The following is an 18,035-nucleotide window of genomic DNA, read 5'->3' as shown; positions in this document are numbered from 1 at the left end:
AGCCCAGTTTTCTCTCATAGGCTTCATCCAGGTTTACCTCCCACGGTACCATCAGCTCCAACAGGATGACATGCTTGGGCGTGTCTGACCAGAGAACCAAATCACGGCGTAGGGTGGTGTTGGTAATGTGCTGGGGGAACTTAAGCTCCAACTCTAGGTCCAGGCCAGTCCTTTACCAAGGCCAGGATTCCTGCAGCTTGTTTAGTTGCAAAGTTGCTGAGCTTGGAAGAGCGAGCAAGCCTGTTTGTGTCGAGTCCTTTGTTGATGGCCTGAGCAATGACCTTCAGAATACATACAGTTACATAATATCTCAAACCAAACATGTGGGCATTGTTCGTGGTTGTCCAAACATGGTATGTACCAAGTTTGTTGAAGCTTGGATGAAAGATGTAGGACAGGGAGTCAAAAGTACGTCAAGCAAAAATTTCAAAATGGTGGAAAAGTTTTTTATAATGACCCTGTATCAATCTCTTCAGCAACATCCACTGAATCCATTTTTCATCTACGCCTCAAGGTTGCCAAGATATTAGCAAAAAAATGTTGCAATAATTGGTAGCTCATTTCTCAACACATTTGTGAGTACGTGAAGCACCTACATATGGGGAAGCTGTTTGCCAAGTCACAGTCTTGTAGCCTTTATAGTTTTTGACATATCTATCATGTTTCATCATGTTTCATAATGTTTTGCTCAATCCCTGTAGAAAACTTTTAAAAAAATAATTTAAAAATTCATATAAAATCAACTGTGATAGATATCAGCACCAAAGGTAATAATAGCTATCTCCTAAACTTGCTTAACATTTGAGCTTTGGAACCATGTGTCTAGCTGCAAGTGTGCAAGACTAATAACGTGTAGAAACATATAAAAGAAGAATATTAAAGAAAGAAAGAATAAAGAGTGAAGATAACTTTAGTAAGACTATATTATAATAATACAACTAATAATTATAATTGAAGTAATAATTACATCAATATCTGATGTTTAATAATGTGTTGAATTACTGTATGTATATATATATATCGGGTTGTAAATCTGACATTTAGTCTATCAATGAGTAAGGAAATAAAATTATAGTAACACGTGTCACTTTGGGATACAAAAACCGTCATGCTGGATTACTGCAACTTGCAGTATCAGCCTTCAAAAACCCAACATTGTCCAACCCTAATGTTTGGTCTCAGTTTTCCCTTTGTCTTCTAATATGACTTCACATGCACTTTAGAACCCTGCTGGAGATGCTGAGTGCAGGTCTCTGTTGACTGTTCACTGTGACTAGAACCAGAGCGTCCACAATAATGGAATCATTGATCACTGGACATCTTTTCTCTGTCGCTGCTTTCAAAGCTTTCATTACGATGAGAAATATTTGTGAAACAGAAAAGCAATCTCTAACTTGGTGAGAGGCTTGATCTGCCCTCCCTATTACTCTCTGAAGCCGGATGTGCTCACACATGGTGAGGGGCTTTTGTCTCCTCAATGGGACACAGCACTTTGATTGCCAATCTAATATCAAAGTGATCAGCTCATATAATGGAGAGACACAATATCTGAAGTATAAAAGATGCATACATTTCAGTGTGGTATTAGTCCAAACAGAATCCAGAACATGAAAACTCCTCCTGATGGTGTTTGTCTCTAATTTTGTCTCTGCTGACCTGCCTTGTATTTTCTGATTTGTGATTATCTCTATTAGAAGTGATAGAACTATGCTGATGCAGTAGTTTAAAAATGCCTGCTGTTTGTCTGCTTTTTGTTGCAAGGTAAGGTTAATTCGTAAGGTAGACATAGAAGGATGATGATCCCTGATGCTGAAAAACTTCAGTTCTTCTGTTGGGGGAGGAGACAGAAACACTGCATGACTAGTAGCTCAGTTTGTGAACTACTTCCACAACGCAAGATACGTGGATAACAAATAGCCTGTCATTCTTAATTCTCCATTCAAGTGTCTTTACTGAGAAATACATATATGTTTAAATTAACATATATAAAACTTCAGACATGACTGTATTTGAACAATCAGACCTGATATACACCTAATGAATATGAGAAAAGACTAAAGGGTACACAAATTATGTTATGATTAACTTTAATGGTCACAATTCTTATATAACCAGTATTTATTATCACCATTGCTTTCTTTTTCTATATCTGCTATTTTCATGAATATGCTTTGATAACACAGATGTGATTGGAACAGATGTGATTTTGCAACACAGATTGGATTGGAACAAAAGATTACCAGCTGGGCAACTGCCCCGGAGTCCCAAAACTCTAGGGGCCCTGAAGGCTCCAAGTTAACTGTGTGTCAGCTGATTTCAAACTCATTTAATGGAAAATTTGTTTTGTAATATGCATCACTAAACCTCAACTGACACAATAAGGCTTTCATCAGGGCCATGTCAACTTCATTAAGACACTTAATCTTAAAAAGGTCACATGAGTTTTGTAGCTTTGATATTTAGATGGAACAACACCTGAGGCTAATCCCAGACATGCAAAACTCAAATGATTCTATTTTCATCACATGGATACAACCATCCAGTGCAGCAAATAAGATATATGTTATGCATGGCAAGTGAAGGCTCTTGATGTGTAATACATATTTCTTGTAATTGTGTGACTCAACACAAAAATCAAGCAAAGAAATCTAAAATTAATCATCAAAATTATTTAGAGGCCATGTAAATTCACAACATGGAGCAAACAGGGCCACATTTCCCTCTTCTTTCCTAGTGTGTATACTGTACATATGTATACTGCTAGAATCAATAATATCCTCTAGCATCAGTCACTATTCTGAAAAACATAATACATTTTCTGTGTCTAATGGTTGGTGATGCAGGGACTTTGAGTGTAAAGCTACATTTTATTGCATTAAGAGTATTACTCATCTGTGCAATATCATTTAAAATATTTCAAAACAAATATCTCCAGAAGTGATTGTTTGATTGATAACTGCTTACTGAACCTGAATGCACTGTGCTTTTAAATCTACCGTAGTTCCGCCCAACATCGTATGGACCTATCAGCAGCTCTGACACACAACCCTCTGTGAATTTTGGACTAATCACATCTCGTCTTTCAACACCAGTAAAGCAGTAAGTTGTGGCAGTCTGGTTCGTATCACCTTCAGTCTACCAGCGCAACAACCCTGTCCTCAATGCGACTGACACGGTCTATGTACACAGAAAATGTCCGGAAAGTGACTCTAGAGGACGGCAGGACTGTCCGGAGTTTCGCACTGGATTCAGTTGGAGTTTTCTGACCGGCAAACCCGAGTCTCCTGCGCCGTATCCGCAGCATTAGGTAGGTTTTTGGTGCTATGGTGTTATTGCAATGTCCCTCTCGTCTCCTTCCCTTTAGCCTAGAAGCTGCGACAATTAAACGCACAGTTTGCCACATTTTGAATAACTGTAATTCGTCGTTTTCTAAGCTTTAACATAGTTACTCTTGCTTTTAAATGCGAGCCACACAATTGCTAGTGTTTGGCATGTTAGCTATGAAGGTTGGAAAATGACTGGCTAGTATAATCACACAAAAAATAAGCCCATTTCAAATTAATATATGTAGTCAGGAATGTATGTTGACAGATAGCTCCGTTACGTACCGCCCTCAGGGGAACGTCGAGCTGAAATGTATCAAAAATCTGTTTTGGTAATCGACAAACGTAGCTAGACCGAGGAGCACCGAAGACATTTTACAAATCGTAAAAGACAACTCTTCCGTTGGACATATGGCTGGGTCACCAGTCAGTACATTTTTTCATTGAAATTCAACTTTAAGATATCCTCAGTGCTATTCTCCCCGTCCTTTTTCTATCAAAAAAAAAAAAGACAGTTCTGGGTGCGGTATAGATGGCTTCGAACGAAATAGGTTCAGATTTGATTTACATTTAATAATGATAATAACAATAATGATAATGATGGATAATAATAGTTTATTAAAGGCACCCCTGGCCCACTTAACAGATTTATAGACTTAGTGGGATAGACAGATGATAGATAGAAGTCGACAGTAACATTAACGGAAGCTTACAATTGCTTAGTATGAACTACGCTCCTTTTGCTAATGAACAAAGCATAATTTAATTGCAGTATATTAAATATATATGCTTTAAGGCTGCCTATAACATTAATAGATAATGGAATGTGTTGAGGTTACATATGAAAGTGTTCTGGCCTGTGAGGGCAGCGACGGTTGGAAAAAATGATCCTGCCTTAGGTAATCACATTGGTCGCGCTCGTGCAAAGTAGCCTGCACTATATATTAAGATGAGGCTGTATTGGTGACACACAGCTCCACACATTGAAAAGCCATAGTTATTTTCTTAACTAGATCCTGTCAGATGCCCAGCACATCTTACGTTTTATCCTATTGTGAGAGACGTGGTCTCATTTAAGTACATTTTACTTTTCCATCGTTTTCAGACAGTAGAATTATTGTTTACCATTACTATGTCCCATGTTGTTGAGTGACATGATTATCTCCATCTCATATTTCCCTCTATTGCTTATTGCATGTAAGACTAGCATTGTGAATACAGGAAATTCTTAGCTCATGTGTAAGAGAAATTGTTTACTGGACTTAAAACTGAAAGATACCGTTGTAGCCTACAGGCCCATAGTGATGAATGTTTATTAAAAAACAACAACTTTGTAACAGTATTTAAAAGCTGAACAAAAATGTTTCCAGTGGCTAGTGAAGGGCATAGACTACCATTCTGTTGGAAGCCAGGAGCACATCTGCTGTGTGCAGGTGGTCTGGGGGGAAAAAGACCAAAGTCCAATTGAATTCAGAGTATTTCTCAGTGCTGGCTCCCCTCAGTGAGTCAGCTTCCACAGCTGCAGTGCTGGATCAGTTGGACTCCAGCTCACTTATACTCTCATCTCCTTGTCTGAAAACAACACCCATTGCTGCATCACAATTATTGTATTCAGTCAAACAGCTGTCTCACCACTGAGGCCAGCCAGGTTTTCAACTGCAGAGCAAGGCCCATATTTATGAAGTTCCTCCAAAAAGTGCATGTTCCTGAAGGACTTACTGATGCAGGGGCCCACATTAATCAAACCTCCCAGAATAGTAATGCTGATGGCAGAGATGTCAGTAGATTTCCTGTACTGCTTGTTGTCACTGTGAAGTGATTGATTCATGGATCACAGTTTGTTGATGGATTGTGGTTGAGGAAAGAGGTGTCATTGTTTCTACATATTTGCCAACCACTACAAAATTGACAGCTTGCACATCATGAATTTTTTTGCTTCTCTATTGTGTTTCTTAATGTTTTGCCATTAGTGTGTTAAAGCACCAAGGGAATAGCATTAAAACCACATTAATGGGAATCAAGAAAACATGGCTGTTCATGAGCATTGTCCAGGAACGAGCTCTGAGCCAACAAGTTTGGTGACCACCCACCAACTGGTCAGGTTTCCCTAGTGACTTAATGTGTCTCAGTTGGGAAAGAATCAACCTATTATAGAGTAGCGAAGTGGGAGAAGCCTCTGATTCCAGAAGTGTTTTCCCTAATCTGTATTCCTTATTCAGGGGTCTAAGTCCTACAATACTCATGAGCCTTGGACACTGTTGTATGGAGAAGAACCCAGTCAGAGGCATGAATGGGAATTATAGGGAATTCAAAACGCTTTGTCATTGCTGACGTTGATAAACATAGCAACATAGCTGCTGAATTCTATCAAAACTGACCCAGAATTTAAAGTGAACTTGTTTAAAAGGCAGATTGTGTTTTCAATTTTCTTTATAACATTTGCTTTAGCTCTTTAGTTTAGCAGCTCACATGAAAGAATTTTAAGCTCGGTGATTGGATGTTTTTTGCTGAAATACATCTTCCGAGGCGTAGTTAACTTTTCCTCCCACATATTTTGTAAAACAGTTGTTGATCATTTGGACTGATAATTGAACTGGAAGAGTTTCACGCTCATACGAGCTGTAGAAGTGTTCTAGCTGATATTCATGTAACATTATCTGTGGGAAAAATTAATGGCCAAACGCGTGAAATTATATGTATATGAAATAATTATGTCTTGTAGTATAGATATAGTATAACTGCGTGCAAACAGCCCAAAGTTTGGGGTGTCTTAAATTTGCGGACTAGGTCTGATTTAGATCCAAATAACCAAATGTATTGAATTAATGATGAACAGAAAAGTAACAAGCTTTTTATGAGCCACTAACCAGCAAATATTTGCCATTACTTTAAAAACGACATAAAAAGTAAATCGATCATCAGTATTGTAATCATTTAATTTCCTGCTGATGTACAATTAATCGATTAATGGCATATGAGTTCCTGTTCCATGGGCTAATGTCCTGTAAAAGGGAAGCCTTGCCAACATGATGAAACATGGTAACCTCAAAAGATGAGATGTCAGATTAAGAGTCTGGTCTCTTACCATTCAGACATGGTGTATGGGAATTCTTCACTGTTTTGTGACATTTTAATAAACAATTAATTTCAAAAATAATCAACAGATTAATATATAATGAAAACGATTTTTGTTAGTTGCAGCCCTACTCCGATACAACACAAACATCAGCTGATATTCATCTCTTATATTTTACAGGTTAAGGATAGTAAATACCAACTGATAATCAAAAGCAGTGCAGTTGGGGAAGTTGGAACGAATTGTGGCTATAACTTTATTTACATAGTAGGGCTGGGTGATATCGACCAAAAATCATATCTCTGTATTTTTAGGCTGAATGGCGATACACAATATATATCCCGGTATTTTCTACAAATTCGGCTAAATGTTCGGTCATAAATCAAAGCCACACGTGAGACGTCAAAAGCACTTCTATTCACTTTTGTAACAGGGACCATATCTTTAGGGATGTGTTAGGACACTGCCACATTGCGCCATTTGGCACATTTCTTTTCATAAGGCACACCATGGGTAAATGAAGCTTGCAACGTGCTTTGTTAGAAGACTTTTCAGGCTCTGAAGGCTTCGCAGCTGGGTTTTCAGCAGCAGCACAAAGTTTAACACACTCTTTGTACTGCAGTTTATGGCGCTGTTGTACATGGTGGAAGATATTTGAAGTGCTTCCACTTTTGGATTCAACCTGTTTATGGCATTCTCTACAGATGACTTGGTTTTGCTGCTCATCTGATCTTTCAAATCCAAACCATCTCCAAATAATTAAACCTTCCTTAACAAAAACTACGCCAGTAAAGATATGGATTTAGAACAATTTAATAAAAACGGGTTATGTAAAGCAACATCAAACTATATTGATGTACACAGTATATCCTATATGTAGTTTGAAAATATATTCATATACCTTAAAAAGTCGGTATACTGCCCAGATTTATTACATAGCAATAACAAAATTAAGCATCATATATCATGGAATTTAAATTTAAATATAGTTCATTTTTGTTTATATTATCGAATGGTGGCATTGTATTTGTCCATTATTTAATGCAGTCAAATTACTGTTTTTCCTCAAATAGTGACCGGGGCCTTTATTTACTTCAGCTGCAGAGAGTAACAGGCTTTTATTTGAGGCAGGCTTCAGACACTTTTTTTCAAGAATTCATGAAATTTCACATGTCTAATTGAATAAAATGATATGGTGATAACATTTTATATTCAAAAGATCAAAGGTAAACTTCAACTTGACAACATAATGTTCTGCAGCAACACTTTTCTGGCCGTTATTCAATGCCATAAATCAGGAACAGAAGGGGAGATTGTGACCATATTTCAACATTGTATAGATCTTCCGGACTGCTGTGTTGAAGATGTGTGTGACAAGACTTTCATATTTGAAGTATTGTATACTGTCATGTCTACAACTTTGTGTACCATCAGAATCAGCTTTATTGGCTAAGCATTTGAACACATACAAGTATTTTGACTTTGTTTTTTGTTTCTTTCCATGAATTTTCACACTAAAGTCTTCATTAAATATATTACATGAGTTTGGACAGACATGGATGTAAACTGCAACTTTACTGGTTGGCAGAGGCATACAAGCACAAGATGGTAATTCTAGTTCTTGAATTCTTTGCTTTTTCTTTGATGCTTATTTCTGCCACAGAGTCAACCACCACACATATATCCACAACTGGTGGGAAACCTGGATAACCAGATCAAGATAATAGCTGGAATGACGCATTCCCAGGGTTGACAGTAAGCTGAATTGTCTAAAGGCTGGACCATGCTTCTCTGTCTGCAAATAAACAAATGTGCATGAATGTCATTCAGAGATGTTCACACGGCTGTTCTCTTTTATACCTGTACTTTTTGAGTATGTTAAATGTTCCAGTGTTAAATGTAACACTGGAACCAAACATGTTAGTTTGGTTCCAGTGTTACATTTAAAACCTGTCTCCTGCCAGAAAGTTGCATCAACCAGTTAGCTAACATGATATTGTGATAGTCTGTTCATATTCGAAAAACTGGGACATACTGGTAAATAAACAGCTTTGCTTGAAATTAGCTTTGTTTCATAAAGTTCACTCACTTGAGTTTTTTTCTTCCTTCTCAAGCAAAAATGTCACTGCATATAATTAGTACAAGCTGGCGGCCATCTATGTTTATTTGGTATGCGAACATGTGAAAATTGGTGTTCTCACAGGATTTCGAGTGTTGTCTACTGCCAGAACTTCAGTTGTTACTGACCAGTGGCTCAGTGTATTATCTAGTGTATTTACTAAGTCAAAGGTTTATCCTCTTTTCTGACTGTCAGAGACTAAAAAATCTGTTTAGGTTGGTGGAAACCATCTCACTGTGGTTTGTCCAGTCTGTGTAGGTTTTGGCTAGGCTTTGTCTCAGGCTGAAGTTAAATATGGAACAGTACTTGCTACTTTATCTGTGGCTACATGCAGTGCATTTATTCAGACCCCCTTCACTTTTTTTCACATTTTGCTATGTTGCAGCCTTATGCTAAAATAAAAAAATATTTTTTTTCCCCTCATCAGTCTACACTCAATACCCCATAATGACAGAGCAAAAACAAATTTTTTGAAATTTATTGAGAAGGAAAAACTGAAATATCACATTGAATCAGTATTCAGGCCCTTTGCTGAGACACTTGAATTTTAGCTCAGGTGCCTCCCATTTATTTTGATTATCTTTGAGATGTGTCTACACTTTGATCGGAGTCCACCTGTGGAAAATTGAGTAGATTGGACATGATTTGGAAAGGCACACACCTGTTTGTATAAAGTCTCATAGCTGCATTGCATATCAGAGCAAAAACCAAGCCATAAGGTCAAAGGAACTGCCTGCAGCGCTCAAAGACACGACTGTGTTGAGGTACAGATCTGGGGAAGCCTGAAATAAATTCTGTAGTATTGAAGGTTCCCAAAAGCACAGTGGCCTCCATAATTCTTTGATGGAAGACATTTGGAACAACAGGACACTTCCTATAGCTGGCCACCTGGGCAAACCAAGCAATTGGGGGAAAAGGGCTTGGTAAGAGAGGTGACTTGAAAATCTGATGGTCACTCTGGCTGAGCTCCAGAGGTCATATGTGGAGATGGGAGAAACTTCCAGAAGGTCAACCATCATATGGATGGAGGGATTTCAAATGGATGGATTTCAAGTCCAGTGGATTTTCAATGGATTCGAAATCCATGGATTTGAAACAAGCCATCAAGGTGTTATTGAAGAGTAGACTCTCAGCTTTAATTCAAGGCATTTAACAAAAATATTAATACTTGTTTAGGAATTAATGCCATTTTTATACATAGTCCTTCATTTTCAGAGGCTCAAGAGTAATTGGACAGTTGATTGACAATCAATTTCATGGCCAGATGTGGCCCGTTCCCTCGTTACTTCATGAAAAAATTATGCAGATAAAAGGTCTTGGAGTTGATTCCATGTAATGAATTTACATTTGGTAGCTGTTCATTGGAGCTCAAAAACAAAAACTCAGACAGAAAGCAGAAACTTTAGGAGTGGCCAAATCAACAATTTGGTACATTCTTAAAAAGAAGGAATGCACTGGCAAGCTAAGCAACACCAAAAACTCCTGGAAGACCACGGAAGACAACTTAAGTGGATGATCGCAGAATTCTTTTCGTCAGAATTCTTCGCAACATCTAGCCGGGCCAAGAACACTCTCAAGGAGGTAGGCGTATCATAGTCAAAGACTACAATCGAGAGACACTTTAAATGTAACAGATAAAGTGGGTTTATGACAAGGTGCAAATCACTGGTAACACTCAAGAACAGAAAGGCCAGATTAGACTTTTCCAGAAAACATCTAAAAAAAAAAAAAACCTGCCCAGTTCTGGAACAAGATTATTTGGACTGAAGAAACTAAGATTAACTTGTCCCAGAACGATGGGAAGAAGAGTATAGAGAAGGAATGGATCCCAAGCATACCTCATCATCCCAACTGAGCATTTTTTTTTCATTACTGAAGACAAACTAAAGGCAGAAAGACCCACAAACAAGCAGCAGCTGACGTCGGCTGCAGAAAAGGCCTGGCAAAGCATTTTAAGGTAGGAAACTCAGCATTTGGTGATGTCCATGGATTCCACACTTCATGCAGTCATTGACTACAAAGGATTTTCATCCAAGTATTGAAAATAATCCTTATAATTATGTTGGTTTGAAAATGGAAGGACTATGTATAAAAATGGCTGTAATTCCTAAATATTAAATGGGACATTTTTGTTAAACCCCTTGAATTAAAGCTGAAAGTCTACACTTCAGTCACATCTTGACGGCTTTGTTTCAGATCCATTGTGGTGGTGTACAGAGGCAAAATTTTGTTGTATTTTTTTTTTCTTTCCGTATGGCTAAATTACAAAAATTGTATCACTGTGCAAATACTTATGGACCAAACTGTATATACTCTGTGTTGTTCAGCCATTGAGTCTTTATCCCTTCCTCATCCTTTTGCTTGTGATTTCGTGTGGTTGTGTGTATTTGCCCTCTTCCCTAGTTTATTTGCTCTGTAATCCCTGCAGATAATGCCTGGATGTAGAGGAACAGTAGCCAGGTATTAAGAAGCAGAGAGTCACACCGTTGTGTTAGTTTGCACACAGCATTATGGCTATACTCCAGCTGAAATGAAAGTGTCTTGCCTGTAGAGCAACATCTCTTCTCCCTGTCATACAGGCTAGCTTGAGGTTGATCGCGTTTGTTCATTGCATGTGATTTATGACAGAGCCTGAGGGGCAGAGGTCATGGGCAGTGTAAGGGTCTCAGTCCTGCTGATAGATGCTGCAGTTGTGTGGAAGCTAGGGAATACACCAGATCAGATATCTGATTGGAAACTTAATAAACAGTTTGTTAGGATGACAGTGGGAGACCAAGGGTGCACAAACATGGCCACAGTGATGACTTCTGTTTCTCTGTAACACTGTAGTTTAGTAGTAGTAGAAGTAGAAGTAGAAGAAGAAATGATATTCCAATTTTGGTTATAGATATTGGTAACACATTGTATGTTGTGAGTTGATGCCAACCCAGATGTTTTTGATTGGAAGCTTCTGATACTTTGACTAGTTTTTGGTGACAATTAGTATTTTAAAAATCACAAATAATCAGTGTTTTCTACTGCTGTGATAATTTTTCAAGAGTTGTAAAATACTGTTTCTGAGTATTACAAACTGTTGTGCAGTTTCTTTTGTTGTTTGATAAGCCTTTTTGCTACTCAAACTGGACTTCATTGTCTCACCGACACCTTTAACAGCATGCCCTCCATCTATGTAGTAAATTGAATATCTTTGGGGTTTTTTTTTCATATTTCATATTTTCTTATGTTTTACGGACGTAATAATTATTTAACTAAATACTCTCCAGACTAATCAGTGATGAATATATTAATTTTTGCTGTAGCCTTTTGCACTCCTTATCATTTGAATGACTACACTTAAGGATATAATCTGGGACATCGTTCATAGCTACTGAACTGAACTGTCTTGTCCACCAACCTTGAAGCAGATCTAGGTGATCTTTAAAAGGGCTCAGGTCTTTCCACAACTTCAGACTGGTATGTCTTTGCTAAAGCAGCATAGTTATCAAATTTCATTTTCTTCCTTCTTTCCATTCTGCTGTCCTTCTTGACCCACCAAGATCAGCACTGCAGTTGAGCGGCCTGCATGTAAACAAAGTCATGAATGTCTCAGCTGCACAGTGTATGTAAAGAATCGACAGAAGTTTGTTATTTTAGTGTCAAATTGAATGATTATTTATTGCAAAGAATTAATCTTGGAGCATACAGTCATGCACAACTAAGGCTAATGTAGAATTAGGCTATCTTTATTTGATGAAAAATGTACTTTTTTTGCTTGCTGATGTCATGATTTTAGAGAACAGGAAGAAAACGTAAATAGAGTTAGACAAGTTATTTCAATGAACGTGATGTTGTTGTAAAATGTAAGGTTGGAAGTGGGGTGCCTTGGCTCAACTCCTCAAATTTGTTTACTTTCCCTCCTGTTTTTCAGATGAAGTGATAGAGGCAACAAACTGACTGGTTTCAGCTCCCGTCAGTGTTTGACAGATTGCTCACATTAGCTGATTTCCCCTTTCTATTCCAGATTGAGTGATCATTAATCCATTAATCAATGGAACATTTAATTGAAGGAACTTGGCTGGCATTCATACCAAGCAGAAATGATGGAGAAGTGAGAGGAAACCAAGCGGAATCCTTGTTTCATGAGCTTCTTTTTTCTTTCAGTATCATGGACCCCTCACATAAGGTGCAGAGCCACCCTTGTTATTAAGTGTTGATGTGGTTTGGTTTCATCATTGCTCCATGGAGAGCAGCTTCAGGCTCCACTGCTTCCACTAACAGATCAATGGGAAAAATATCCTGCAAGGAGGATACAGTGTCAGTAACAGGAGAAAAAAGCCTCAATTAATTTATCACAAACACATTTCAGCCCTAGTGTAAGGTGTAACATGAAACTGCTTTGAATCTCAACCGGAGTTTGTTTTCAGGCATTTTTGTGACTTAAACACTAAAGAAACTATTACTACTATATCTAGAGATCTTTAGGTCCTTTTCCACTTTTTCCTTTCCAGATTTTGAAAATTAATTTTAGGCAAAAATACACAGAGTAGCACAGCTACTTGCAATGTCCTTTACAATTCTGGTCCAAGTCTGTTGTTTGGTGGTTCATGTTTTTCATTATACTTGTTCAAACCAGCCTCACACAGATGATGTGATGTCATGTTTAGATATTTTCAGTTGTGCAGCTACAGTTGAGTTAAACAATAAAACATTTTGCATCTGTCTAGCATTTTGGCAGGACTGGATACCGATACTCATTTCTATTTTTTTTTAATTTTTTTTCCGATTCCTTTTGAAATGTGTCCATAGCAGCAAGTATCCAAAACTTTATCAGATCCGGTCCCTGGTCAGATTTGTACTCTGTCTTACTTATTCTTTGATCACATACTGTATTTTACTGATTATAGTCAGATTTTGCCAGTTCTAGACTCGTATTCAGGTAATATTATTATGCAACTACTTGTGTGTAGACTTTAAAACTTTTGACATTGAGAACTTTGCTTTCTTTTTTTTTGGTTTGTAGAACATGTTTTTATAGTAGAGTTTGGAAACAAGTCTTTTTGATATCAGTATCAAAAGCGGGGTATGGTACTGTTATCATACGTGGAGAAATCTTCTGAAGAGAAAGAAATAGCGCTGTCTCCAATTACAGTAGAGTTTAAGCAGGGAACACATCAGAGTCCTATGATGACCCTGATTTGACCATAATGAATGGAATGATACTTTTTCAAGGCGGGGACGAAATCCCAGCAATTTGTGCAAAATAGGAACAACAAACCAATAGCATACTGTCTTGCTGGGCTATTTGGAATTATCATGGTTATATTAAACATGCAGTGGTGGTGTAGTGAACAACTTTGAGGTACTTGTACTTTACTTGAGTGTTTCCATTTTATGCTACTTTATACTTGTACTGGACTACATTTCAGAGTTGAATGTGCTTTTACTCCACCAAATTCATCTGGCAGCTATAGTTACATCCGAACAAACCTTTCTGGCTTGTAGCCCCTTGCAAAAAAGGGTTCTTGTTATGTTTTCAGATGTATTGCTACACATTTCCTCTCTAAACTTCTCAGATGGTTTTATTTAGATAAAACTACATAAAATTGTTTTATTTTCATAAAACATCAAAGATGAGAGAAATTTCTTTGAAAAAATAATTTAACTTTGTGTATCAGGGCTTTATTTTTTCTTCTTTCCTCTCCAATTAACTTTCTCACGACCCCTCAGATTTATCTTGAGACCCTTTGCAGGGGCCCAACCCCTAGTTTGGAACCACTAGACTGAACGACCTAACTGTATATAAAATAGTTAAACTAGCTTCACCTCAAACAGCTACAGCAGTCAAATGCTGCGTACACATTGATGAATCTGTATTAACAATCTAATGTATGTATAAAATGATATATGTAGTTGCTACAGGTAATTTTGGGCAAGTGTGGCTAAACTCCACCTGCTGGCAACAGGTTTGGTTTTAGTGGTCCTGAGTAATTGAGAAATTAATACAATTCTGGATTATTTCATGACATAAAAAAAATTTTCAGCTGCTGCTGTTTATCATTATTCTACAATTTGAAATCAGTATCAGGATGGAAAAAAATTAAAATGGTGTTTTAATTGCTCTTGGCTCGAGAGGGAAAACAATTCACATGGCCAAAGTCTTTGGTAATGAAAACGGATGACGCAAATTTGATGCCAGGTGGGGTTGACTGACTGTAGTTGTGCTCAATCAGATTATCACCTGTATTAAATTAGACATTATGACATTATTATTATTATTATTATTATTATTACAGATTATGTCAAATTGTTAAATTGTATAATTTTTTGGTCTTGCATCTGTCCAAAGTAGTAATTGTTTCCCCACAATTTTTCCACCTAAAAATTCCACTGAATATATCAAGTCACAGGGGACTGCAGAGTGAGTACTTTTACTTTTTGATACTTCAAAATCAGTATATTTTGCTGCTAATACGTCAGTACTTTCACTTAAATAGGATTTTCAATGCAGGACTTTTACTTCAAGTACACTGTGGTAATGGTACTTTTGCTTAAGTAAAAAAAGTGTCTTCCACCACTGTAAATATCTTTTGAATTCATCACTATTATCTGGACAGGATTCTAAAGGTTGAGCGGTTAACAATAGAAACTTGCAAAGTAACCATTGAAATGAAAATTATTTTATGTTAATGTGATGCCAAAGCTTTTCACGGTCGGGTAGTATTTCAGGTCTTCTAGTTTTGTTCCCAGCATCATTATACCATGATACAGTGTACCTGCTGAGTTGTTTAAAGGGATTCTGGGAATATATGAAGTCCAGAATGAGAAAGATAGATGATAGATAAAGCATGGTAATGGAAAGTCAAGTATGTCCATGGACTTCTCTGCATATCTGCTCTGTTAATTGTAGTTATTTGTGTTTATTTACACAGATGGAATCAATCAGATTTATCCGTCCTCTCATTTAATTTTTATTCTCATTCTAACTAAATTTTTTATGTAAAGCACTTAGGTTACTCACTGTGAATTAGGATTAGTGTATAGTTTTAGTTTGCTTTACTCTATAGTTTGTCTATAATTTGCTTTACCTAGACTGGCCTCTGATTATACCAGTGACTCATCTGTTGTCTTTCTCACCTTCCACCTCTTTGTTTTTCACCTTTTAATCTTATGGCTTTCTCATCATCTTTCACTCTCACCTGCTTTGCTTCCTTTGATTTTCTGCAAAACTCTATCTCATCTATTAACTTTTATAGATGATCATATTTGGCCACTTATTTAGTATACTATATTGTTTTTTTTGTTTGCTTCTCTGTCTGTATTTTTCTGTGAAGCTGTGGTTTAGGAAGCTCTTCCTTGAAAACATTTTATTTCAGTGAGATTACCTGGAGTGAACTTAACCTCCCATATTTTATAATATCTAACTGTAAAAGTGAATCAGAAGGTGGACTTTCCTTTTAAGGCCAGTTGCAACAGCCTTGGAGAAACGGCAGGCCCTTCTTGTACTCTAACTTGTAAGACTAAAGGTGTTGGCAGCCTGGCATGCTTTGTGACTTCCCCCACCCTTAAACACTGAAGACAGAGATGTGAGATTGTGTGGGTGGACTGAAAGAAAACAAAAAGCGCGAAGACAGGGAAAAAAAAGAAATAAATATTGTCAGATGTTTCACTGTAAGAACTTTACCACAGTTTACACACATTCTATATTCCCCATTCACGGTGCAGATGGAATATGTGAAGCATTTATCTGCAGCTTAGTTTTGTATGAGCTCCCTCTCAGAGGGAGGCAAATGCAAGGATTAGCGGTAATTTTTTTTTTTTTTTTTTTTTTGTGTGAAATGCTCCTAACTTATATAACTGAGTCAACAGAAGCTGGTTGCCTCCGTCACATTTCGTTCCTTCTCCAGCTCTCTTCAAAACTCTGCCGGGTGTCTTTAATTGAAAACACTATTTTCTATTAGCGTTGGTGGATTTCTGTCATTTGTAACTGCAATCATGGCATTACGCCGATGTGTTGGCGCTGTATTATAATCAGCACAGTACACTGGGAAAGACACTGCCAAAGAGGAAAAAAAGAGCTGCAATTTTCTTCAAGGAATTTCCTACAAACTAAGAGCGTCCCTGCAGCAGGAATGTGTCAGATGCCCTGATATTTCGTGGCTGTTCAAACTAAAAAAATCTTCATGATACCTCGAATAATTAAAGTTTTTGTACTTCAGATAGAAGTAGAAAGTATTCAGACCCCTTCACTAAATTTACACATTTTATGTTGCAGCTTTATGCAAAAATAATTTAAATTCACCTTTTCCTTCATCAGTCTACAGTCAATACCCTATAGTGATGAAACGAAAACAGGATTTTAGAATTTTTTGCAAATATATTCAAAAGGGAAAATTTAAATATGTATTCAGACCCAATTCTTTCCCTCAACCCTGACCAGTCTCCCTGTCCCTGCCACTGAAAAACACCCAACAGCATTATGCTGCCACCACTATGCTTCACCGCTGGGAGGGTATTGGGCATGTGATGTGCGGTGCGTAGTTTCCTCCAGACATTACGCTTCGAATTTAGGCCAAACAGTTCAATCTTGGTTTCATCAGTCCATAGAATCTTGTTCCTCACAGTCTGAGAGTCCTTTAGGTGCTTTTTTGCAAAATCCAATTGGGCTTTCATTTGTCTTTCACTGAGGAGAGGCTTCCATCTGGCCACTATGCCATAAAGCCCAATCTGGGTGGCGTGTTGCGGTGATGGTTTTCCTCCTGGAAGTTTCTCCCATCTCCACACATGATCTCGGAAGATCAGTCAGAGTGACCATTGGGTTCTTGGTCACCTCTGATATGTGCTCTTGGTCGCCTTTATTTCTAATGCTCTTCGTTTGATCAGTATATTTGGTCATATTTCAGTAGGGAGCCACATTTTGATCTGCTCCCGTTTGCCCTTGTAAAGTTACTGCATTATGCTGTTAATACAAAGTCAACACTTCATGTAACTTTCAAATTAAAAGCTTTTTCTGTGGACAGAAACCCTTCATTTCTTAACAGTGCTTTTATCGTGAAACATTTGCAGGCATACCATATGCAACAACAGCCGGGTGGGATTAAAGGACAACAAAGCAAAGTGAATCAGAATTAATGAATCAAAGACCATTATTGTGCCAGTTTTAACCCTGTAAAAATAGCATGATTATATTGTTGAATGTGTTAAATTCAAGCGGTTGAAATGCACATTATGCCTAATTGGATTGCACATTATATGAGAGGCAACAGGACTTTATCCATCCTTGTTTTTTCCCCAGCCTGTATTTTGGGCTGGCCTTAATTTGTTCATCTCAACCACACCCCCATTATTGGAGACCCAGTTTCTAATTGACTACCAGTTTCTATTAGAAGAAATAGGGTACGAACCCTGAAAATGAACTGAAAGTGAAATAAACAGCATTACATTTAAAACATATCTGACACATTGAAATAACAGGTTTAAAGTGACAGTATTTTTCTCTAGAGAAGAGTCACTACTCACTTGAGCTGTTGAAGTGCAAAAA

The 18,035-nt window shown here is 37.5% G+C and overlaps 1 protein-coding gene across 6 annotated transcripts in view; it reads left to right on the top strand.

Annotated features, from left to right (window-relative positions):
- The first annotated feature begins 3,027 nt into the window (after positions 1–3,027).
- tpst1 (tyrosylprotein sulfotransferase 1) overlaps positions 3,028–18,035 on the top strand; it is a 60,234-nt gene continuing 45,226 nt past the window's right edge. For 2 of the 6 annotated variants that reach the window (XM_040130312.1, XM_040130311.1), the window contains exon 1: positions 3,028–3,307. The gene's annotated coding sequence lies outside the window, so the exon portion shown is untranslated. Of the gene's footprint in view, positions 3,308–9,215; positions 9,283–10,030; positions 10,100–18,035 lie in introns of those variants that run through there. The other 4 variants (XM_040130310.1, XM_040130305.1, XM_040130306.1 and 1 more) reach the window with 4 other exon arrangements.

This window comes from Xiphias gladius, chromosome 7 (assembly GCF_016859285.1).
Source record: "Xiphias gladius isolate SHS-SW01 ecotype Sanya breed wild chromosome 7, ASM1685928v1, whole genome shotgun sequence".
In the NCBI taxonomy this organism is placed as follows: domain Eukaryota; kingdom Metazoa; phylum Chordata; class Actinopteri; order Istiophoriformes; family Xiphiidae; genus Xiphias; species Xiphias gladius.
This window is presented reverse-complemented; position numbering and strand designations above follow the sequence as displayed.